This window comes from Eumetopias jubatus, unplaced genomic scaffold, assembly GCF_037043125.1.
Source record: "Eumetopias jubatus isolate StellerSeaLion01/CBP00866 unplaced genomic scaffold, mEumJub1_p1.0 scaffold_11, whole genome shotgun sequence".
Classification (NCBI taxonomy): domain Eukaryota; kingdom Metazoa; phylum Chordata; class Mammalia; order Carnivora; family Otariidae; genus Eumetopias; species Eumetopias jubatus.
This window is the reverse complement of record NW_028274817.1, coordinates 122923519-122948826: the sequence shown is the minus strand read 5'-3', so window position 1 is coordinate 122948826 and position 25308 is coordinate 122923519. Positions and strand designations below refer to the sequence as shown.

At 43.8% G+C, this 25308-nt stretch overlaps 1 protein-coding gene across 3 annotated transcripts in view; it reads right to left on the bottom strand.

Moving 5' to 3' along the window:
- PUDP (pseudouridine 5'-phosphatase) overlaps window positions 1-25308 on the bottom strand; it is a 368457-nt gene that overhangs the window by 173291 nt on the left and 169858 nt on the right. Inside the window, exons 6-7 of one of the 3 annotated variants that reach the window (XR_015769495.1) lie at window positions 24830-25092; window positions 24437-24740 (exon numbers count right to left, since the gene is read on the bottom strand). The exons of 1 other annotated variant lie outside the window; for it this stretch is intronic. The gene's annotated coding sequence lies outside the window, so the exon portion shown is untranslated. Of the gene's footprint in view, window positions 1-24435; window positions 25093-25308 lie in introns of those variants that run through there. One more of the 3 variants, XR_015769494.1, reaches the window with a different exon arrangement.

The following is a 25308-nucleotide window of genomic DNA, read 5'->3' as shown; positions in this document are numbered from 1 at the left end:
CGGGGTTGTGTAGAGGCCAGGCTAAATATCCTACAGTGCACAGAACGACTTTCAACGTTTGCAAAAGGAATGACCCCTCCTGAAATGCTCAGTCACGCTGAGGTTGAGAAACCATGGCCTAGGGGGACAGTGGGCAGCCTGCAATCACCTTGGGCCAGTAGCATCCGTACTACTTGAACCCCTAGGCACATGTGGGCAAAAGGAAGGAGTCACGGCTGATGCCACAATGGCAGAGATTGTGTAGACTCAGCCATCAGGGCAGGACCAGTGGCATTTGGTGGAGAGGTCAGCCAGCACAAGATGCCTGGAAGGAAGTTAGCCAAGATAATAGGTAGACTAACGTTCCTCTTCCCCTGACTCCCTGTGCACTTGGAGCTCCCACTGGCCAAACCCAACAGGAAGCCAGAGGTGCATCCTCCTGGATGACGGCATCTATACCGATCAGCCTCCCAGGGGCGGAGAGCATGGCAGTGACGAGGAAGAACACAAGGGGACAGGCATGTGCAAGTCCTCCAGACACTAAAATTCCTCAAGATTCAGTCACCTCTTCGCTGCTTGAGTCTATTTCACTTCTGATTGCTGGATGCCCGCCCGCTGCATTCACTACTTTGGGATCCTCGGGGCCAACACACGGCCCAGACTCCTTGGATGACTCCATCCCCACTCCTCTCCTCACCCCGCCTCCTCTGTAATGCTCCTTCTAGTAGCTGCCAACATTTTCCTGAAAGTTGTGCTTGACACTCATGCAGGAGCCAAGTCTATCAGTCCTCAAAGTGATAACCTGGAGATTCACGTGGAACGCGACAACGGTCTTTCTTGGAAAGAGAAACCGGTTTGAACTGAGAAGATGTGCGTGGGAGTCGAAGCTTTGACAGCTGTTGGCACCAGAATCTCTGATGCGTCCTGCCTCGAGTGAGCAGGGCTTGCCTCGCTCGAGGTCTGCTCAACGGTAAACTCAGGAGGATAAATAGCAATGGCAAAGATTACCCAACGATCTTTGTGCTGCAATCAGCTCAGAGACTAACAGAAAACAGCACATGGCAATTCCTGTTTTCAGGGTTAAGATGAGGGAATGAGGTCCGAGAATTTTCTTAAAGACCAAAGCACCGTCATGATAGTTATTTTTACTAGACTTAAGACTCAAAGTCTCCGATTCCATGGGGTAATTTGAAACCATTTTCATTGATAGTATTGGCAATCTTCCCCCTGATTACATGGAACTGACAATTTTTCCCTCTGATGGGACTGAATTGACAACTGTTTCCTCTGATGATATTGAACTGTTTTCTTCCCAGCAATCCTTAGGAAGCAACTCTTGCGCTCTCCACTTAATGCATTTTATCCCTGAAGGCTGCTAACCATAACCTTTCCATTATCTTTTGCTGGTACCATTCCCCAGGATGCTGTTTGAAATAAATAAATAAATAGATAGATAGATAGATAAATAAATAAATAAATAAGGAGCTCATTGTGAGACATTTTACCAGGCAGTTGCTCTGGGGGTGAGAGGTTCCTTCTGTAAAGATAAGCCGGTTTGCAAAGGCCTGCTGTGTACCGTTACAATCCTAAGTTTACGACTGCTGTTGCATATCCAGAAAGTAGAAGGGAGCATGCTCAAGCTGCTGCTGGGTGGCCCTCTCAGTTTCCTCCCTAAGACAGGAGATAACTCAATAACTTAGTGAAAAACTTAAAACACAGCTTCTAGGGAAAGTGAGCTGTGGAAGACAGACACTATGTGAAAACGAGGAAAGGAGAGAAAACACGTGATTATGAATCACACACACACACAACACACACCCCACCCCTGGCTGCATTGAAAATCGCTTTGAGTTTAGAGACACAGTGAATTCTAAATAGGTTCCAGGCAGAGATGCCAAGGGAGGACGGTTCTCGGCAGCGCTAGCTCCCGGTGGAGTTAGGACACGGTGTCGGAAGCACCTGGGGAACCGACCCGCTGGACATGGCTGAAACGAGAAACTGAGGCTAGTCACGAAGGCTGAAGAGCGATTGGAAATTGCTGGGGAAGGGGTCTCAACGTGCGGAGGGTCTGACAGTGTAAATGAAGGACAGAGCAGGGTAGGATGACCCCAGTCCAATTCCAGATAGGAAAAAAAATCGACCGCCTGTTCCCAAAGAGCTAGATCCCCGCTGTTAGGAAGTGTGCAAAGTTCAGATGACAGTTCAAACCAACACTTCCAGTGGCTTCCACCACAGTGAAAATGCAAAACTCTAACACGGAAGGCAAGGCTGCAGGCGGTCCAACCCCTTCCTGCGTCTCCGCTTCCCCGGTACACCAGAAGACTTTGGTATTTGGCATAGAATTTACCTTCTTCCAGGCTTACTGAGATGTAATTGACATATAACACTGTGTCCCTTTAACACAACAATGTGCTGATTTGCTACCTTCAGACAGATGGCCCCTGACTCACGATGGTTTGACTTCACCACGTTCCACGTTTACCATAATGCAAAAGCGGTGTGCTTTCAGTAGAAACCACACCTCAGATTTTGAATTTGGATCTTTTTCCCGGGTTAGCGATTGTGGTACAATCCTCTCTCGTGATGCTGGGCGGCCGCGGCGAGCCACGCCATCACGAGCGCCAAAGACCCGCACGATTACATCCCGTCTATTCCCACACAACCATGTGTTAGTCACTTCCCAGACAGGGGTCAATACGTTACATGAGATGCTCAACACTCTCGTAAAAAACAGTCTGCGTGTGAGACGATTCTGCCCAACTGTAGGCTAATACAACTGTTCTGAGCATGTTTAAGGCAGGCCTATGATGTTCCATAGGGTACGTGTATTAAATGTATTTTCAACACAACAATATTTTCTTTTTTTTAAAGGTTTTATTTATTTATTTGAGAGAGAGAGAGAATGAGAGAGAGCACGAGAGGGAAGAGGGTCAGAGGGAGAAGCAGACTCCCCGCCGAGCGGGGAGCCCGATGCGGGACTTGATCCCGGGACTCCAGGATCATGACCTGAGCCGAAGGCAGTCGCTCAACCGACTGAGCCACCCAGGCGCCCAATGTAACAATATTTTCAACTTACAATGGGTTTAACTGGGACGTAACCCTATTGTAAGTTGAGGAAGACCTATATGTTGGGAAATGATGAGCATGAATGAGAGTGGACTCCTTTCAGCACTCACAAAAATGAAGTCAAAATGGATTAAAGGCTTACACCTAAGACCTGAAACTATAAACTCCTTGAAGAAAACAAAGGCGAAATCCCTTTGACATTGGTCTCGCCACTCATTTTCAGGGATAGGACACCAAAAGCACAAGCAACAAGCAAAGATAAACAAGTGGGACTACATCCAGCTAAAAAGCTTCTGCACAGCTAAAGAAGTGATCAACAGATGGACTCTGAAAAACAAACTGAGGGTTCTAGAGGGGAAGGGGCTGTGGGGATGGGTTAGCCTGGGTATTAACGGGTACCCAGTGATGGGTATTAAAGAGGGCATGTTCTGCGTGGAGCACCGGGTGTTACGCACAAACAATGAATCATGGAACGCTACAGCAAAAACTCATGATGTCATGTATGGTGATTAACATAACAAAATTTAAAGAAAAAAAAAAAGAAGTGATCAACAAAATAAAAAGGCAACCTTTGGAATGGGAGAAAAAGATTTGCAAATCCTATATCTGATGATTGGGTTAATATCCAAAATATGCAGAGAACTCAATACAACTGAACAGAAAAAAAAAAAAAAAACCCACAACACCCTGATTTAAAAATGGGCCTAAATTGGGGCTCCTGGGTGGCTCAGATGGTTAAGCATCTGCCTTCGGCTCAGGTCATGATCCCAGGGTCCTGGGGTCGAGCCCCACATCGGGCTCCTGGCTCAGCGAGGAGCCTGCTTCTCCCTCTGCCTCTCTCCCTGCTCATGCTTTCTCTCTCTCTGTATCTCTGTGTCTCAAATGAATAAATAAAATCTTTAAAAAAAAATGGGCCTAAATAGACATTTTTCCTAAGATGACATCTAGATGGCCAACAGACACATGAAAAGGGGCTCAACATCCCTGATCGTCAAGGAAATGAAATCAAAACCACTGTGAAATAAGCATTTATAGTTTTATATAAATCACTCCAAATCATTTTCTCTGCACACATTTGCAGAGTTTACAAATTTTGTTTCACTCTCTCTTCCTCTTAATACTGTAACATCTTTCCATGTCAATAGATCATTTCTATGTCATAACTGACAACACAAATTTATAAAATTCATTTTGCCAATCTAGTATGGTTGGGCCTATAAATTGTGTCCTCTATTTGTTTTCTGGAAGTGACTTTGGACAACATCCTGAGGCCTATATGTTTTAGACACACTGAATAATTTCTTCAAGTTGAATTTCTAGAAATGGAACTACTGCATCAAAGTGATCAATACATGTACGTATTGCTTAGATTATTAGCGACTCACTCCTTTTACCCCTGGAATAACTATACGTTGTTATGTATATGGTTTGAATTGAGGAAACTGGCATGTATTGGTTTTAGATACTACAGGTTTAATATGTACTACATTTTGGATCTAAGAAGCTTACCAAGTTATTAAAAAAAAAAAAAGCACTGTCAAAAACTGTAGAAATTTTCATAAAGGAAACATTGTTTAAAGTACTTAAAATTTTCAAGAGCTTTTCTCTTTTGTTTCGGGAAAGACTTTCCCAGTCCAAATTTTACCATGATTTAGGCAAGTTAGTAGTAATCTTTTTACAGATGGATCAATAGTTTATTAAGACAATTATGTAACAATTCCTTGCACAAAACACTGATTTTCTAATTTCCAGGAGCATTCTTTTCCATCTGACACAGTCCAACCCTCGGTCAGAAACTTTCTTGAAAATACCTGGTCATGAAATAATTGACTATCTCTGTGTACCTACGTTATCACAAAATTATGCCAAGTTCGGGATCCCTTCATAGATGATGAGATTCTATGTGTGCGGCATGTCACTCTAACGTTCAAGAAAAAACATTTCAGGGCGCCTGGGTGCCTCAGTCAGTTAAGCGTCTGCCTCCGGCTCAGGTCGTGCTCCCGGGGTCCTGGGATCGAGCCCCGCATCGGGCTCCCTGCTCCGCGGGAAGCCTGCTTCTCCCTCTCCCTCTGTTCCTCCCCCAGCTCGTGCTCTCCCTCTCTCAAATAAAGAAATAAAATCTTTAAAAAAAGAAACAAAAACATTTCAGGAAGCACTGGCAGTCCCTCATTCCAAATTCTCTCACCTGGCAGCCTACAAATGTTCCTCATGGTATTAGTTTTCTATCCTGACACCGACAGCCAAATCATATATAGAAGGTACACGAGTGAAGGGTTTTAAGGTATTTGTCAAAATTTTTCCTCCAACGTTGTATATGGATAACTGATCCCTGACCAACGTGGGTCTGAATTGTGTGGGTCCCAGTGGCATGCAGATTTATTTCAATAATACAGTGCAGATTTGATTCAATAATACAGTCCAGTCCTGCAAAGGCAATTTTCATACAATTTAATCACATTGTGTTTTCTCTGGCTCACTCTATTGTAAGAATACTGTGTATAACACATAGTAACCGTAAGGTTCCTCGTCAACAGTAGGCTATTCGTAGTGAAGCTTTTTTTTGGAGGGGGCGGGAGTCTAAAGTTATACGCACAACTTTGTTGGGGGGAGCGGTCCATGCTCCTAAACCCCACTTTTTTTAAGGGTCAGGTATAGCTGTAAATAGGGACAAAAGTAAGATTCGATACCTAGAGACCACAGGACTATGTAGGGTAGATACACCAAAGTAGGCCGAAAAGAAAGAAGGACAAGCAGTCCTCGGTTACCTGCTTTAGTGATAAACATCCCCGTGACAGGGACAAAATGGGTTCGCTCAGGGAAATGTTGAATTTCCTTTTTGGGACGCAGTGGGCACAAGAATGCTGTGTTTTGACACAGACTCTCAACTGTGTCTCTCTAGCCCCGTGGAGTGTCCTGCATGTTTTATTTTTAGCACACTCAAGTGTGTTTTGGTGCACCTTTGAACGTACTGAATGGGCCTGCAATGCTCCAGAAGGAACAGTGGTCACTATTTCCATAAGGACGCTGGACCTGGAGCATGCTTAGACCCAATTACCTGTTTGTGTGTCTCCTAATTGCTTACAGTGTATATTTCTGTGTGCCCCCTGCACTTCCTGGTCCAAGCCTGATTTCCGGGGACTAAATGCATATGCAGGTACATGTCATGCCTACAGCATAACCATGCTCACAGGGTCCACACTGTCCAAATGCCTAAACCAAACAGGGCTTGGTTCTCTGCTGGGATCTCGCCTGGACAGGAAGGCAAATGCCCTCCCACAATTTGTTCATAATTTACCAGTAATTTTTTGCTCATTGTAACAAAATGTCATTATATGGTCAGAGATTGCAAACATACAACTAAATACACCGAACCTAATTTCATGAGTCACGTTAGTGTTCGATTGCTATCTACAGTAACGTCAGCTCCCAGCCGTGCTTTTTTTCAGAAATGTTGCGTTCAAATGAACCTCCTTCCACTAATTTCAGGCAACACGGAGAATCAGCCATTCCTAAACCATCTGATCTGAAGGGCTGTTTTGAATGGCTCCTCATTTGCCCATAGACATTTTTCTAAAATCTGCCTACATGTGTCCAACTCATAAATACATGCTTTGTGTTCAGTCATTATAGGAAAAAAAAAAAAAAACACCCCAGAATAATTACAGATTTTTGCTGCCATTTTGCTTCCATTTCTTTGGCATTTTAAAAGAATGAGTGTGTATGTCTCCTCGGCGAGAGAGACTCCGTTTTAGAGTTGCAGAAACATTCAGGTGTAAGTGCTTTTGAATCGGTTAATGAATGTGCCTGCTTCCTCCAACTTTTGTGTCCCCCAGCCCACTTAAAGAGGTGCTTCAGTGAGTACTGGTCACATGCGTGTGACCTTTAGAGAAAGGACAAAAAAGAGAAACGGACAGGAGGGATGGAGGACTCGAAGGCAATAAAATGATCTGTACCGCACATCTGACCCCTGATGATACTCTGTTTCCCATTTTCTGGTCCACATGCTTCTCGTCTTGCCTACTGGATACAGCTCCAGACCCTCAAAAGCAGAGACTGTCTTCTGTATATTTTGCTAGCCCCACTTCACAACAAAAGAGACAGTCAATCAACTGTTTAATTAAATGGGTCTCTTCAAATGGAAACCGTTCAAAATCTCGTCCTGTGGATAATTCTGACTCTCTGATACTTTGCCCATAATCTCATCCTTTTGTTAAATGATTACTGCCCCAGCTTTTAATGTGTGATTTTACTTAATATTCCTCGTCTCTGGGGCGGTGATTACTATCGTCATCTTTACAGAAAAGGACGGTGTAGCTCCTTTAAAGAGACTTTTAAGTAGCTTAGCCAAGGTTGCCAGCAAGAGGCTGTCAGTGCAAGAATTTTAACCCATCTTAACTTGAAACCAAAGCGCTGCTGTGTCCCTCATGTACATTCGTGCCTCCAAATCACCGCACTGATGCTTCTTCCAGGTTTCTCATACCAACACACGTACTGCTAGATCCCCCCACTGTATTCGTCCCAAGAATCAGAGTCAATAGGAGATACAAATATATATATCTATACTTTGTATACATTCTTTGTGTTTATATATATAATTTGTGGTTATAGGTTTCCTTCCTACATGTATCAATTGCAGATACATATATATCCATTACATATCCTTCATATTTATATGTGTCCTTGATATGTATTCTTCACATGTACACACAACTTTCCTGTATATACACATCTCTGTACAGATACAGACATTCACCCTCTATCCTTCCAACTCTCCTGTACAGCTATGCACCGTCCCCGCTTCCATGTCTCCTGTATAGATACTCACCCTCCACGTTCCCTTGTCTCCCGTATATTCACCCTCCGCGTTCCCATGTCTCCTCTATAGATATTCACCGTCTATGTTTCCAAATCCCCTGTAGATATTCACCCTCTGTGTCCCCATGCTTCCTGTATAGATATTCACCCTCTATCCTTCCAAAATCCTGTATAGATATTCACCCTCTATCCTTCCAAAATCCTGTATAGATATTCACCCTCTATCCTTCCAAAACCCTGTATAGATATTCACCCTCTATCCTTCCAAATCTCCTGTATAGATACTCACCCTCTGTGTTTCCATGTTTCCTTTATACACATACATAAGAAAGATTTTTCAGCAAGAATCAGTCACGATCATGCAGGCTGAGACATCCCCTGATCTGCCCCCTGCAAACTGAAGACCCAGGAGAGGAGTGGTATAACTCAGCACCAGTCTGGAGGCCTGAGAACCAGGGGAGCCAATGGTATGAGCTGCAGTCTGAGGGCAGGTCCCAGCTTAACCAGTCCGACAAAAACGGGCAAATGCTCCTGTTCTCCACTCTTTTGTTCTATTCAGACCATCAACAGATTGAGTGAGGCCCACCCACACTGGAAAGGGTTATCAGCTTTACTCAGTGTACTGTGTCAAAAGCTAATCTCACCAGGCAACACCCTCAGACATGCACCCAGAAATAATGTTCAGCCAAATATCTGGCGACTCCACGATCCAGTTAACTTGACAAATACACTTAACCAGCACACCCATGCATATACATTTCCACCTGGCCACCGACATGGCCATGCACTTTCCTGGTTTCATTCCTCCTTTTTCCTTTCCTTCTTCTCTCACATCCCCAGATTTCTTTGCAACTAAGACTATCAAAAGAACCAATCTATACAACAGGACGTAAAAAAATATAATCAAAAACAAAAAGACATTTAAGAAGTACTGGTTTGATTCCTCAGCTCATTAAGTTTACTAAGAGTCAGACTCGGCAGGTTTCCCTCAGCTCTTCCCCCTTTGCTGTTTTGCCCCTTCTTTACTACCTGGAATGCAGATGTGATGCCGGGAAGTCCAGCAGCCATCACGTGACCATAAGGCCCACATCCCCGTGATACAGAAGGTAGAGCAGGAAGATGGACAAAGCTCTGGCTACTGATACAATTTGGCAGCTGCCAAACCAACCCTGCAAATACATAACTTCGTTCCCTAATGCAACTGGCATTTTCATTTGATTTTGACAGCTTTTAGTCAGAAGCATGTCTACTTGGAAGAAAATGTAATGTTTTATTTTGCTTCAAAGCTTAGCATTCATAATATCCAGTGCTTTCATTTGATGCTCACTGAAAAAATTTGTAAAACAATGTTGCAATTAATAAAAGTATTATTTCTATGTCTGTATAGAGTTTTGTCAGTAAAATGAAAGAAAAAGTATTCAGGATCCACAAAACTTTAACATTTTGTTCTTTTTATGTTTATGGAAAACATGCACTAAAATACCTTAAAAACATGCAGGGGGGGTGGGCAATGCAAAATGCCAGAGACTTTTTCCTTCTTTTTCTTATTTATTTTTTTAAAGATTTTATTTATTTATTCAAGAGAGAGAGGAGCAAGAGAGAGAGAGAGAGCACAAACAGGGGAGGGGTAGAGGGAGAGGGAGAAGCAGGCTCACGGAGCAAGGAGCCTGATGCGGGGCCGGATCCCAGGACGCGGGGATCAGGACCTGAGCCGGAGGCAGATGCTTAACCAACTGAGCCACCCAGGCGCCCCTTGACTTTGATTTTAAATTAAAAACTTCCTACATCTTGCAAACATTTTAGCAAGTTTGAAAACATCAAGTTAGTAAACAAATAGCCACTGAAAACAAAAACAAAAACAAAAACAAAAAACCCAATGGTAGCCATTGAAAAAAAATTCTCTAAAAATAAAGTAGGGATGGCGTACGGTGAAAGAAGCCTGCGGATTTCCGACTTGGAATCTGTATTCATTCTAAATTGTTGCTTCAGACTTCAGTGTGTAATGCCTCTGTAATTATCATGTAAGGGGGTGGTTCAATGGGAGATACTACAAAACAGAACTTGACCTGGCTCCTAAAGGATGGTGTTAGGGTTGTGCGTATACACCGTCACCTGATTCTTGGCTTTGTGACCAGTGGATGTATTGCCCAAATCACACCAAGCAAGGAGAGGCCCCGGACAACAGGGTGGCGATGGGTAGTTCGGCCGCCCTGGGGGAAAAAGAGACAGAAGCCACGTGGAAATCCTGCCACGTGGGTCAGCACACGCATTCCGAAGGAACTGTCGCTAAAGATTAACAACCCCAGACCTCTGGCTGACATCGGAGTCATGCATCTCTAAGCAGCGTCAGATCTAAACCTTCCCCTGCCCCCATAACATTTTCTTGCTTTTCAACGAACCTTAAAAAAAAAAAAAAAGACATGAACTGTGGAGGATGCCAGAGATATCAGCCCTTATCACTCTGCTCTTGACTCGCCTTTGATTCGCCAAGGTCCCTCCCACAGCTCTTTGCAGACAGGCAGTCCATAAATGCATATTGAATCAGGACATCTCAACAGCTCAAATCAAACAGTACTAGAAATACTGTGATGCCCTCATCTGCAGTGAAAGTGATGAGCCTCCAGTGACATTGACATTCGTGAGCCAGGGTCACAGACATCAGTTCAGACCCTCCAAATCCAGTAACATTCAGGGTCCTACTGCATGGAAGCTGAGATGCATCGCAGCTGGGAGGGCAAACCTTCTTTCATCTCGAGCTCTTCTTTGAAATGCTGAAACGTACATGACCGATGCTATCCTGACCTTCGGAAAGTCTCCTTCCTCTGCACCCTATCCTGCCAGTGGAAGTAGAAAATCCCGATGCGAGGATACATCTCTCACTGAAATTCAGAAGCCCGGGGATGCGTCTCCTGACTTCTCTTGCATTGCTACCCATTTGGTTCTCACTTGGTGCCTTCGTTAATTCTGCCGCACAGAATTACAAGAGAAGGACTTTTAAATCAAAACGAAAATTTAGAAGAAAGGGCTCCTAAAAACGGAACCTTCTTTCTGCCTCTGTGGAATCTGAAATGTCTTCAGCTTAAACTCATCTTCATACCAACTCTCGGCTTTTCGGTGGGTGTCCCCGTGGTCTTGCCCCACACACCTTTCAGCCACTTGTTCCTCTGGCCACACCCTTTATTTTGCAAATATGAAGGGTGCCTCTTCTTTACAAAGGCCAGCTAGCCCACCCTAGACCGCTTCCTCCTATTTTTTCTACAGTCTACATCTTACCCAAAGCTTACAATTACACCATCCAAACAGAACCTTCCCCTCCATGGATCCTACCATTTTTCATGATTCCTCACAGCCTTCTTGAACTCATTTCCCCCTGTCTTACAGTCTAATTTTGCGGTCAAACATTATAATGTCGTTTACACGTGCCCTGAATTCTCTCCCCTCCTCCTGCTTACTCCCTTGTGCTCCTCTGTTGAAACAGATACTTAAATCCCACTCTTCACCTATGCCATGTTTGAACACACCCCAGCTGGGTGTGGCTTGCCAGAACGCAGCCAGATCATGCTGGATGCTTCATTTCAAGACGAGAGATCGGAAATCCCCGAGGAAGTCTTGCCATGCAGGCGGGTAAGCATATTACATGTCTCTACGCCTTGGTCATTTACCGCCCTCCTCAATGACTCTTCCTGGCTCCTTGAATCTCCACGTCCGCCCCCACCTGCACTCTGAGATCACAATGTTGTTTCCTACTTGGCTGAGGCAACTGGAAAGATTAGCAAGAGGATTCGAACACGTGCCCAGCACCTCTCCTGCCTCTGCTCCCCGCAAAGTGCCGTCTCCCTGCTGCGGAATCCCATTCTCTCTACTGGACCCATTCCCTGTTCTCACCAGCAAACAAATGGGCTATCATTTCTCCCACCTTCAACAAAATGAACAGACCCTCCGTTGAGCTTCCTTCCACCTCATGCAACCATCACATTGTTCTGTGTTCCTGATCACACAGTTCCTAGGAAGAATGGCCTATAATCATGTTTCCAGCTTCTTTTCTACTATTTTGCCCTGGATGCTCCCCAGTCACTCCATCCCCACCACCACCAGTCAAAATCACTAGTGATCTCCGTGCTGCGAAGCCCATGGTTATTTCTCACACCTCCTGTTAGAAGGTGCAGGAGGGTCAGTATAGCATCCTGCAGACTGAAAAGGCCCATAAAGGCTGGAAAATGAAGCCAGTCACTCAATACCGTTTACACAGAGTTTTATCCAGGGCAACGTACTGTGGGCATGAAAAGTGTTTAAAACGGGGCCCTCTGTGCGCTAGAGGCTTCCTACTCATTATCTAAAGTGGCACCATCTGGGGGCGCCTGGGTGGCTCCTTCGGTTAAGCGTCTGCCTTCGGCTCAGGTCATGGTCTCAGGGTCCTGGGATCGAGCCCCGCATCGGGCTCCCCGCTCAGCAGGGAGTCTGCTTCCTCCTCTCCCTCTGTGATCTCTCTCATTCTCACTCTCTCAAATAAATAAAAATCGTTTTTAAAAGATGGCAGCAATGTCCACAATAGCCAAATAATGGAAGGAGCCCAGATGTCCATTGATGGATGGAAAAAGAAGATGTGGTATATATATATACACAATGGAATACTACTCAGCCATCAAAAAAAAATGAAATCTTGACATTGGCAACGAGGTGGATGGAGCTAGAGGGTGTTATGCTGAGTGAAATAAGTCAATGCTAAGGGCAAGAAGTCAATCAGAGAAAGACAATTATCATATGATCTCGCTGATATGTGGGATTTAAGAAACAAAACAGAGGATCATAGCCGAAGAGAGGAAAAAAATGAAACAAGATGAAACCAGAGAGGGAGAGAAACCATAAGGGACTCTTCACTCCAGGAAACAAACTGAGTCTTGCCGGAGGGGAGGGGGGTGGGGGATGGGGTAACTGAGTGATGGGCACTAAGGAGGGCGCGGGATGTAATGAGCACCGGGTGTTCTGTAAGACTGATGAATCACTGACCTCTACCTCTGAAATCAATAATACTTTATATGTTCATTGAATTTAAATAAAAATTAAAAAAAAAAGAACTGAGCCCCCATTCTACTGTGAGTTTTCTTTTCCCCTATTGCAATAGTCCTGCACAAAATCTGTTTTTACCACTTTAAAAAAACAAACAAAAAAATACAGTGGCACCATCTGTGCACCAGTGACCTCTACTAGTGACCTGAAGTGGGGCCCTTCTGTGGGCCCCTTTGGAGAAGAACAGGTCTTCCTGCACTCAGGTTGGGGATCCATGAACAGGCGTGGGTGCCAGAGCACGGAGCTCCAAGGGAGGCCATTGCGTGGGCGTGAATGAGACAGAGGGGCCAAAGGTGGGGCCCGTGTAGTCAGGACTCCGACATCGCCTCTAACTTGACGTCCCAAAGGCATGGGACATTGTTGAGCGCACTTCCTCCTTCAAAGAGTTTTCTGCTCTCTCCCTATTGGCCTCCTGGATTTCTGGGTGGGCCTTCTCGCCTGCTTTCTTGGTTCGCCCCATCTTTCTTATCTCCTATCCCTCTCGGCAAGAACGCCCAGCACTCAATCCTTGGGCTTCCTCTCTCTCTCTCTGTCTACACTTACTCCTGAGTGATTCATTGAGCCTCATGGTTTTAAATACCACCTGGACACTGATGACTCCCAAATTTGTAGACCCTTCCCCTGAATTCCAGAAATATATGATCATCCCTGTATCACATCTTCACTTAGGTATCTGACAGCTCAGACAATGCACATCCTAAACCAAGGTCTTGTTCTCAGCCTCGAATCAGCCACGCCCTCAGCCTTCTGCTAATTTCCACACTGCGCGTGTCTTACAGTTCCTCAGCCACAAACGTGCCTGTGACCCTCAGTCGCCAGCTATCTCCTTCAGCCCTCATGGGGCCTGCTAAAAAATCCACCAAGATGCATCCAGAATCACACGACTTCTCACCAATGCCCTGGTACCACCATCTGGTCTCTCTGAGGCCCCCCCCTTTGTGTGAACTGCCCCCACCATCCCATCGGCCTACTAAACTGTTAGGACACCTCATCAACCATCTCAGCAAACGGCTTCCACATCACCTCGCTCCCCATCTACTCAGGCTCACAGGCTTTACGCTGACTCTCCACACTGTGGGCTGTCTCGTCCCTCGTGACTTGCTAGATGTGTATTCGGCCACCCGCACACACTCTTTTGTGCTTCAACTTCCTTTCCCCTTTCTTGGCCCCCAAACTCGTTCCCTCTCCATAGAGCCTTTCCACCTGCTCCCAGCCCAGCAACCTTGTGACTGCTTTCATTTCCTTCAGGCACCTGCAAATTCCACATCGCCGGAATTCCTCCCCAGCGCGCTGTCCCACATTTCAACCACAGCCTTGAGGCTTAATAGTCCCTGTTTCTTTGTGCTCTTGGAAATGGCATCTCCATCCAACATACTGCATACTTTATGTACTTATCACCATATCTATGACCTGTCTCCCCCATTAGCACATAAGTCTCACGATGGCGTGGATGTCTGTCTGTTTCGTTGACGACTGCAATCCCCATGCCAAGGAATTGTGTGATAACCAATTGCTGAGTGAATGCTGACTACCAGTAGAAAGAGCTGAAAGACTTGAGGGCAGTTGCATAAGGAGAACAGAAGTAGAGTTTCCAGAGACCACTGTCTGAATTATGGTCCTTTTGGAGCTACTTGCATTTTTCTTCAAAAAAAAAAAAAAAAAAAAGTACAACGTCAATATAAACTATAGCTATTAAATGTATTCTAACAGATTTGTTCTTCTCGTAAGCACTTGGGCATTATAAGCATTTGCTGCAGGGACAGGGATTTGGTTACGTACTTCTTAGGTGCCAGAATGTTCCCAGGAAGGAGGAGTTATGGTATGTTGGTGCTTGAGACCAGTTGGTAAATATTATGATGCCCAAGTACAAATATGATGCACAACATGTCTTGAAAAAAATGAAATGAATAAACAAAGAAAAAGCTCTCTTCTACCTTCTATTTTAATTTTCTTTATATTCTGCTTTTAAGGGACACATTTCTGCCTCTGATTCCAATTAAAAGGTGTTTCTTTTTTAATAAAAAGAAATCAGATCACTCCTTCAGATCCAATATCTAGACAGTGTGACCCAAACACTTAGTTGTAAATATGCTGGTAACCAGGTGATTCGTTTTTCTTATCTTTCTGAACTCTGGATTTTTTTTCTCTTTCTCTCCTATGTTGATCTGCCACAAGCCAAGGATTACAGGTCTCCATTTGTGCTTCTCCTCTTCAAACCCTATTTAAGCAACAGATAAATTGTGGTGCGCCATTCAGCCATGTGTGCATCAACAAGTGGGGTGACAGGGTTTGATCTGTGAGCCAGTGATAGAGGTGACAGGGAGCAAGGATGCAGAAGCCAGACCAGTGGATTCCCACACTTGGAAGTTTCTGGGTAGACTCTGTCCTGGTACACCATGCTCTTTGCCAAGACGACGTTGTTTTATGATGGAGGAATTGCTCTTTGGAGAGCCTGGGCAGACAAATCCTTCAAACAAATTCTGCACCTGTGTCTGCCTCTCAGCCTTCTGCTAACAGACAGGCGTGCGCTATGGAATTAGTGTCTAAAAATATAACTGAATAAACACACAATAGAAAACACAAAGGAAGCAAGAATTATGGGCACACTCAAATGGGAAAAGCAAAACTTAAATTACAGGTCTGAAAAGCAAGATCTTTTCTTGGAAGACTCTGTTCTCCTTTAAAAAAAAATAAAAAATAAAAGGACTCTAATTCCAAGAAAACAGAATGTAACACAAAGCCTTTGAAAGGGAACAAGGAGGCAGCTCAGCGCTAATTTAGTTTAATTAATGCCATCCTGTTCTTTAGTCTACAAACAATTATTGCAAATGCAAGATAGCTATATCTGCCCTTCCTTAGCCACTCTCTATATTTTTACAGAACCATTTTATCACCCATTTGTTGCTACCAAGAATGGAACTCGGAATTATTCCAACAGCATTTCCGTGCTTCGTAGAGAATGACCTCGTTTTACCACCGGCTCTTGAGGAGGTAGGAAAGTCTGTCCGCTGGCTTGGCCTGTCTGGGGCAGGGGCTACCCTGTCTTTTTATGAGGTGGTGAGTAAATGGACATTGAGGACGCTGGGAAGGAATTTTCTCTCCTTCAAGAAAAAGAATGCTCCCGTGTTCCTTCTCAAATAAAGCTCCCATTGTGAGGGCTGACACTTGTACCTGGGACCATGAGTTCGTCCCCGGGCTTAGAATCCTATGGGACCCCCGAGCTGATTCAGATCCACTCTGTTCATCTCATTTTGTGGGTATCTCTGGGCTGGAACCATCCTTCTCAACCTTTCCAACTTAGATGCCATGACTCTAGCATGCAGCGATGCTTGGGATGTGTAACAATGACTTCTAAATTTTCTTCAATATCTTACGTTTATTTTTGTACACTCAAGTAAATTTGTCACTCCCTCCTATAAGAATATCCCAATACTGGGTGCAATATAAAATGAAAACTAGAAATTACCAAAAATGGGCACATCCAAAAAGATGCGTGAAAAACTAGTTCCCACTTAAGTCGAACTGATACCTCCCCAGAAATGTGCTATAAATTACTTGCCGCTCCCCATATTTGACACCTCAAAGAACGGAACCATATTTATGCCATAACTTTGTAAACTCCAGATCACTGTTTCATACACTAGGGATATGTGGATCGCAGTTTGAAAAGCATGGTCTTAGAGAAACGTTATCATGACTTAAATATTTCTTCCTGACCGCTGGTATCAATCACGTACTTGCACAGATCAGAAACTAGAGGCCCATATATTGCGCAGGAATTACTTCGTACTAAGGCTGCCGTATTTAACAAATAAGAACAAATAAGGGATACTTAGTTAAACCTGAGTGTCAGATAAGCAACAGATCATTCTTTTTCAGAGTATGTTCCATCCATACTGATGTGAAATTCAAATTTAAATGGGTGCCTTGTATTTTATCTAGCAACCCCGTTTTATACTGGTGTGCAAAAAGAAAAAAAAAAAATCACACTTTGCCAAAATGCACTGCTCCCTTGGCTCTTGCTGTCCTATATGCCCTATACCAACCTTCCTTTCTATGATGTCTCTATATATCCTTTCATATGATGGAGCCGTGTTCCTGACCATTTCCTTTTACCCCAGGCCGATGTGAGAAACAGAACTTTGCCGCTTTCCAGGGGTGTACAGAGGCGTTAATAAGGGTGGTGCAAGGGGTACAGGGTGAAGAACAGAAACTTCCAGGTCTTCCACAGGACAAAGATGACCCCAGGACACCTGCGCCTCTAAATGAGACAGAGGCAAGGAGGATGGGTCCACTTCACCACTAGGAGACTGGGGGCTGTTCTCTCAAACTTTCCTTCGGGGCAAGGTCTCAGCTCTACACCTTGGTTTTCTCTGTCCTTTTCCGCCGGGAACTTCAGTGTGATGCTTGGCTCCAGTGCCCTCTTGCGACCTGAAGGATGGGAGCCTCGCTCTAAACTCAATGGTAGCTCCCCAAATGCACTTGCATAAAGTCACAACATGTGCATTGGTTCAGTCTCTCCTCCTGCCAGGGCTAGATGTTCTAATGCCTGCAGAGGCACTGCAGTGACTCTGAGGTTTCCGATGGATGGTGGTCTTGTCCAAAGAGAAACAGCGTTTCCCGACTTCATTTGTGTAGTTTCAGACGTGTTGAGCTTGGAAAACACAAAGAGGCACCTGGATAAACAGATCCGGAGATCAGGAGATAGTGTAATGAGTGTAATGGTTACGAGCACAAAGAGATTAGATTAAATCCCATCTCTGCTACACCCTAGATGTTGACCTTGGGCAAGTTCCATAATCTTTATATGCCTTGGTTTTCTCACCTGTTGACGGGCAATAAGAATATTAAGACCTACCTCCTAGAGATATTATGAGGATTAGGTATGTTGAGTGTGTGGTGTGAACACTTTGTAAGTGTTCCATCTTGTTACTCTCATCAACAGGTGCTTCTCCACGAAGCTGCCGCATTGAGTACGGTAGCTTGGCGAGACATTTCCAGAGGAAGAGCAAGAGGGGGCTCAGGACAAAGACCTGCTCATCTATAACAGATAACCCTCTGGCAGAAGAGGATGAGCCTGCAAAAGGTTACAGGGAAAGTAAGAAACAATGATACGCCATGGGGAAGTGGCCAAGGGGCCACGTTGGCAAGAAATCCCATAAAAACAAAGCTTTAAAAACAAAACAAAACAGGTGTGTTGCCATCAATGACACAGAATTTTTAGAGCCCTTGTGACAACTGTTTGAGGGGCAGGGATGAAAGGGCCAGAAGCCAAGCTGAAATTGGCCCAGGAGGGAATGGGAGTTAGTGCATGGAGACGGCAAGCGTGGACCGGTACCCTGAGAAGCTTGCTCCTGAAAGGAGGAGAGATAAAAACTAAGGACGTCAACGTGTGAGCTCGTGTTCTGTTTAAGAGCAAAAATGTCTAACGCAAAGGGAATAATTAGGTAGATTTGTTATACACCACAGGATGGAAGTGTATAGAGCCGATAAAGTAATGGCTTTTGCTATTTCTGTTTCTGTTCGTAATTGCGACCGAGCAAGTCAGTGTAAAATCAGAAAATTTAAGAGAGGCGGCAAGAAGCTCTGCTGGAGGCAAAGGATTTTGTGGACTTCTGCTACAGTGGACAGGACCCAGCCTATACGCCGAAGACTCACTCCAAGATAGACAAGATCAATCATTTTCCTCCACAGTTCTCTCCTACCCTTCCGGAAGCCTCCGTGTGGCGAGTAGGTTAACAATCTCTCTTGCTCCATCAAAAACATCTTTCATGTTTAAAATGCTACCTTCAAGACATTCAACTCTTAAGCAGGTTCATGCCCCAAAGCTTTTAAATTAGTAAAAATTAGCTCATCACTTATCTCTGTGAACACCTTATGCAAGCAGCCTCTTCTTTAATTAAATATATGTCTATCCATAAATGTGTGTGCATGTGTTTATGGGCACGCCCATACACAAGAACTGCCTAAAGCAAACTTCCAAAACCACGCCTCTCTTCATTCCGTGGCCCGGCAACTGCTTATTAGCTCAGTTTGGTAGTCACAGAGTGGAGCCTTCCAGGCAGGACGACGACTTCATCTCGGACAGGTCAAGGCACGCTGACCTGGGCTCCCTCATCCCTTGCAATCCAGCGGCTGATGGATGATGGACGGCGCTTGCCAGGAAGAACTTTCCCCTGTGATTGTACACAGGATGCGTGTGTTTCTGCAGTTCGTAATCGTGCAGGGTGACAGGCACAGATTTTTCTCTTTTCTGCCACCTTCCTGGAAATGTGTATCTCATGCGTTGTCCTTGGTAAACCAACTCCCCCCCCCCCCCCCCCCCCCCCGGCCCCGGCCGCCGCCCACCACCGCTTTCATCCTTGCAGAGTTAAGCATTTGTTCCCAGGGAAGGATTAAAGCACAGATCAAACCTCATAAAGCGCAGCAAGCTACCGTTTCAGGTCAAGGTTCACACGAATTATATCAATTTAAGAACCACCTTCACAAAGCAACTTTTCTTTTTTTTTGCAATGCCAATCCCGCCAAAACTAAAAAGTGCAAAGGTGAACAGGAAACCTTTATGCAAATGTCACATTTGACTTTCAAATTCCTAAGCACAATTATCCATTACGTCCCAGAAAATTGGTAATAACTAAAAAAAAAAAAAAAAGCAGATAATGGGTAAGTACTGTGGCAAAGCGATTATAATGTATGCTTAAAATCATCCTTTTGAAAACTTGTTCTCAGCTCTTTGGCTCCATTGATTTATGTGAACCGTGACTTTTTATCTCTAGGTTCCATCCCTCATTTTAAGAGATCTGGTGAAATCTTTTACACTTAAGAAAATGGGGGTAATCCAATTTCCCTTCTCCCATTTTTTAAAAACTCATCATTAATTTATTATGCTGTTGAACTTTAAGAAAACTTCTGCTTCTCTGTGTCCAGATGTGTGATATACAAAAATATGGCTATTTCATATCACTAATGGGTGCATAGCAAAATATAATTTAAGAGAAAGGTTTTCAGTAACCTGTTTTGTAGAAGGAACTTTGCACCTGGGAGTCATAAATTGGGCAGATTTTTAAAAATCCTTCAGCAGTTGGAAATGACCGAAAATAGCAAGATAAAGCAATTATTTTGAGAAACTTTTTTTTTTCTTTAGCCTCCATGGACTCAAATCTATTAAAAAATTGTCTTCTTAAAGTGTTATTAGGAGTCTGTCCTTTTAAAGCTTGGTAGTGAGAACAAAATGTGCCTAATTTGTGTTTATTCTTTATTCTATCTGGATTGAACATGATTTATCATGGATGTAGCTGCAGATGATTTTGTCGCCTTTCTTCCTTAGGAAGTTTTGAAGTGGTAAGGATTCCCAAAGGAGACTTCTTTCCCCCCCAAGACTCATGGCTTCTTTGATGTGCCTTTAGTTGTGGAGTCTGTTCTGTCAGTCCTCAGATCGGCTCCTGGGGCATTTAGGATGATTTTTTTTTTTAAATATTTTATTTATTTATTTATTTGAGAGAGAGAATGAGATAGAGAGAGCATGAGAAGGGGGAGGGTCAGAGGGAGAAGCAGACTCCCCTGCAGGGAGCCCGATGCGGGACTCGATCCCGGGACTCCAGGATCATGACCTGAGCCAAAGGCAGTCGCTTAACCAACTGAGCCACCCAGGCGCCCTAGGATGACTTGATAGTTACTTAGTTGTGTTCATGGGACGAGAGGAGTCTAGGGTCCTCCTACTCAGCCGCCATCTTCCTTCTGTGGCTAAGGCAAGACAGATTTTTATCCTTACTGACAGTCTTGCCAAAGTGTGGGGGGAGATGTGTGTTCCTGGGAGAGTCTTCCTTAAAAAGATGTTGTAGAAGCCACAGCATTACAGAAGATAACCTTATATTATAATATGAATTTCCTGACACTTGAAGATATATTTATTGTTACCACTTAGAGATGGTATTCCATGAAAAGAACTCAAGAATCCTAGATAGCTGTTATAGAAGGAGTCACATGATGATCTTTTCAAAACACAAAGATTTGCATGCCATTATTTCTACATTTGGTATCATTGACATTGGATTAGCTCTTCCTTCTGTATGGTTGTATTCATTGAAATCAAGGGATAAAAGCCATTCTGGGATAATGTGAGAACACTGAGCTGGAATCTTGGACCTCTAAGCTCTCCTTCCCTCGAAGATAAAAGGCTCAGGCTCGACTTACGGTTTATAGTGGGGGTTGACACATTATGGCGCATGGGCCAAATCTGGCCTTCTGTCTGGCTTTGTAAATAAAGTTTTATTGGCACACAACCACACCCATTGGCTTCTATATAGTCTATGGCCGTTTTCATGCTACAAGGACAAGAGTTATTATGGCAATTATAGGTGTTGGTGAGAATTATGTAGGTCAGGCCAAAGTGTCATATTTATAATAACTGAATTACAGGCAACAAGGAAGAAATTGTTTATCAGCCAAAAGCTGGGGACAACCACAGGACCAAATTTCCTAAAGCCTTAAAACTGCAAACTCTCTTTTGTACAATCTAAGACCCATCAAAGAATTATCCTGTGGGTAGCAGGGGTTGGAAGTCGTGGTCTGCTACTCGTAATTGAGCAAACTTGGAAGAAGTCTATTTGAAATGATCAATCACTGTGTTAATTTTTTTTCCCTCTAGTGTCTGACATTCAGTGTCCTATCACAAGGGAACAGTCTCCTCTTTCGTTGTTGGGAGTGTTCTCATAAAGAAAGCACGCCTCCCTCAATTTCTACTTCCACAAAGCTGCGGTGGCAAGAGGTCCCACTCTTTTGGGTTCCTTCCCTCCTGCTTGGCTGCCCTGGTAAAGAAAGCCTATTTGTCACTGTTGCCTATGCCCACTCGACCCCAAGCTGTGTGTACCAGCCCCCAGTGAAGAAGCTCTTGGCGTGACTATCCTAGACTGTGGGGCCAGTTCTCCTTTCCATGGAAGAAAGTCTTTCTTTCCCGTGAGGGGGAACTCTCCAAGTCTAAGTGTGGGATTGAAGGGGAGAAAGCCTATGCAAATTGCTTTATTTAGTCCCTACTCAAGGTCTCCTGTAGGCTGAGCTAAAGCCTGGCATGCATAACTTTGGTGTGGTCTGCTACGGTTCCCTGTTGGGGGTTGGGGTGAATGGTAATACAGAATCCTCACATTCCAGACACTGTGTTCTACGCTTCTGTTTTGCAGGGGGAGAAGTTGAGGATATAGTTCAGCATCCATGCATACGCAGGGGAGGAAAAAGTTTTCCTCTACCCTCTTACGTTATAGTAATGAGGCCTGTGAATTAAACTGATAAAACACAGATTAACAATAGAAAGGGTTTATTTGTGCATATGGAGTCCTTCATACAAAAGAAGAGCCTAAAGAAGGAGTTAGACTAAGGAGCTTATATGCCATTTTAACAAAGGACAATGAATTGTATGTAAGTGACAAGTAAAGGCAAAGGGGTTTGGGCATCTACGGGTAGTCAATTGTGGGAGGGTAAATATATGGGGGGAAACTAATGGAAGATAAGGATTATTTTAGTAAGTTTTGTTTGTTGATCTGTCTCCAGTGATAAGGCTGTTCTCCGGGTACGGGGGAGGGGGGGGATATACCCTCATGAAGGCAAATGGATGCCCTGCTTTAGGGCAGACAGTGGGACGGCACAGCGCTCTTTCTGCACCTGCTACTTCTTCATTGCCTTCAGCTCAAAATAACCTTATGCCAAAGTGGCATATTTTGGGACGGCATCTTCTTATCCGCCCCACCCCCACCCCCAGATATCCTAAGGATGAATAGGGCTTCCTAAAAATTGATGTCTACCCAGAATCTCAGAATGTGACCTTATTTGGAAGAAAGGTCTTTGCAGATGTAATTCGTTAGGGATCTGGAGATGAAATCATCCGGAATTTAGGGTGGGCCCCAAATCCTTATAAGAAAAGAGGTCACAGAGAGACACACAGGGCAGAAGGAGGGTTTGTTAGGGTTTCCAGAGGGAACATGTCCCTGCTGACACCTTGGCTTTTGGACTTTTGGCTTCCTGATCTAGGAGACAATAAATTTCCGTCATCGTAAGCCACCAGTTTGTAGGACTTTGCTCTAGCAGCCAAAGAACACTACAGCTGACCTATAAACAGCACACGTTTGAACGTCACGGGTCCACTTTTTGTGCTTTTTCAAAAAATACGGTACAGTTCTATAAATCTATTTTTCTCTTCCTTATGATTTTCGTAGTCACTTTTTTTTATTATTGTAGGAATACAGTATATAACACATATACAAAATATGTTAATTGACTGTTTATGTGGTCGGTAAGGCTTCTGATCAATGGTAGGCTATTGGTAGTTAAGTTTTTGGGGAGTCAAAGTTATACGAGGATGTTCAACTGTATGTGTCGGGGTTGGCTCCCTGAACCCCCACATTATTCAAGGTTTGACTGTAATACACATAAACAAACACCTCATCAACACTGTTCAGTTATTACAGGCTCACATTTATGTCTGTGTACCGAAAAGTCCCAACAAGGTGCCATACTATCTACTATTTATTGAATAATTGAACTCTTAACAGATGCCGGACGCTACGTGTGGCTTTTTACTGCACGTATATTGGAAGGCTTTCATATATCTATTTCCAAATTGTGCTACCACCTACACATCTCCAGAGTCTTAATCAATCACTAGCACTTCTAAAATATTTAAGAGAATAATAGAACATTTCTTCTTTTGCCAATTATCATTTCAGCAATTACTTTAATATCTAAAATATTTTAAAGGTTTCTTTCATCTCAGCAGAAAGTCTTTCTACCCAGGGAGCTGTGACTCAAAGATGTATTTCAGCCTTAGGCCAAACCGTTTCATTTTTGTTATTTGGGTTTCGTTGTTGTAGTTCACAGACTTGGGACTGAATGAAAATTTTAGGCAAAGACTTTTTCTAGCGTAAGGAGCTGAGAAAGCAGTCAACATTCACCCTAAATACTATGCGTTCAGAGAGGTAGGTGAGGAACAAAACCTTGGCATTCTGGAAAACCATGTTTTTATTAGTGCTAGAAATATTCAGTGGGTACTTGGTGATCTCCACTGACAAGGTCTAAGACTCAAATGTAGGATGTTGGCATTTCACCAATAAAGATAAAGTGCCTTTCCACAGGAGTCTTAAGTGCTCTTAAATGGTACCACATTTTCAACACTTAACAAAGCATCAAACACACTGACACTTGAGGCAAACATGAATATTTTATTCTCCCTCAATAAAACAGTTAAACACATCCATTCTCAGCCATTCAGGTTTTATGACCTAAGGCCATGGTTGCACAACTCAAAAGGAACACAGGTGAGAAAAAGAAGAAAGAAAGAAAGAAAAAGAAAGAAAGAAAGAAAGAAAGAAAGAAAGAGAGAGAGAGAGAGAGAGAGAGAAAGAAAGAAAGAAAGAAAGAAAGAAAGAAAGAAAGAAAGAAAGAAAGAAAGAAAGAAAGTTAGTTAGTTCAAAGCTACCAGTACTATCCAGAAAGTTTTACGTCGCTCCGTTAATTATATAGATTTAACAGAGACATAGAACCTCCCACATCTTGGGCAAAGAGTGGCCACAGAGAATTCTGGATTTTGATCCTCCAACAGGTGTGATCCTTTCACAGTGATCCTTCTGTGAGTCTTCTGAAACCCATCTCCATTGTTTTTTTGTTTTTTTTTTTTTACCACCATGGACTATTGCCCCATGCTACCTTCTTGCCTTCCTAGTTAATGTGGAATTAGATGCTACCGTCTTGCCTTCCTAGGTATGTGGAATTAGGCGACCTGAAGACTCTTGGGAAAGTAGCTCTCCTCCACAGAATTGTCACTGCCTCTAGAATTAAGAAGAGATGATGCACACAGTGCCCACTCAAACGTGAGACACGCTCTACTGAAAGGGAAAAAGCAGATGGCAGTGCTTACCTTCTGGGTCTAGGTCAGAAAGGGGGCTTCTGTTCTTCACAGGAGAAATATGGCCCTGGCACACACATCTCTGCCTGTATTCAGCTGGTCATCTCCTCTGTGCACACAAAGTGATGGATTGTGGGGGGACTTCTGGCACTTCCCAAGAGCTGTTTGAATGTGTCCAAGACTGAGATGCACACAAGTGCGCAGATGTTTCCAAGGGCTTCAATGTCCAAGGGCATGTAAGTGTGATTATCACAGTATAACCCCATCTGAGTGCACTGAAAACAAAGATATCGAAGATGTACACAGAGCAGAATCTTTGGGGTGATTCCATATTATTGGAAAAATACACTGTATGTGCTGACACTATATTGCATGTGCTTACTAAAAAGTCTGGTAGAACATAGACCCAAGGGGTCATTACCCCAGCATAGTGGAAATTTGGAGGAAGAACTTGCAAGAAAGCTGGGAATGAGACAGGGTTTTACATTTAC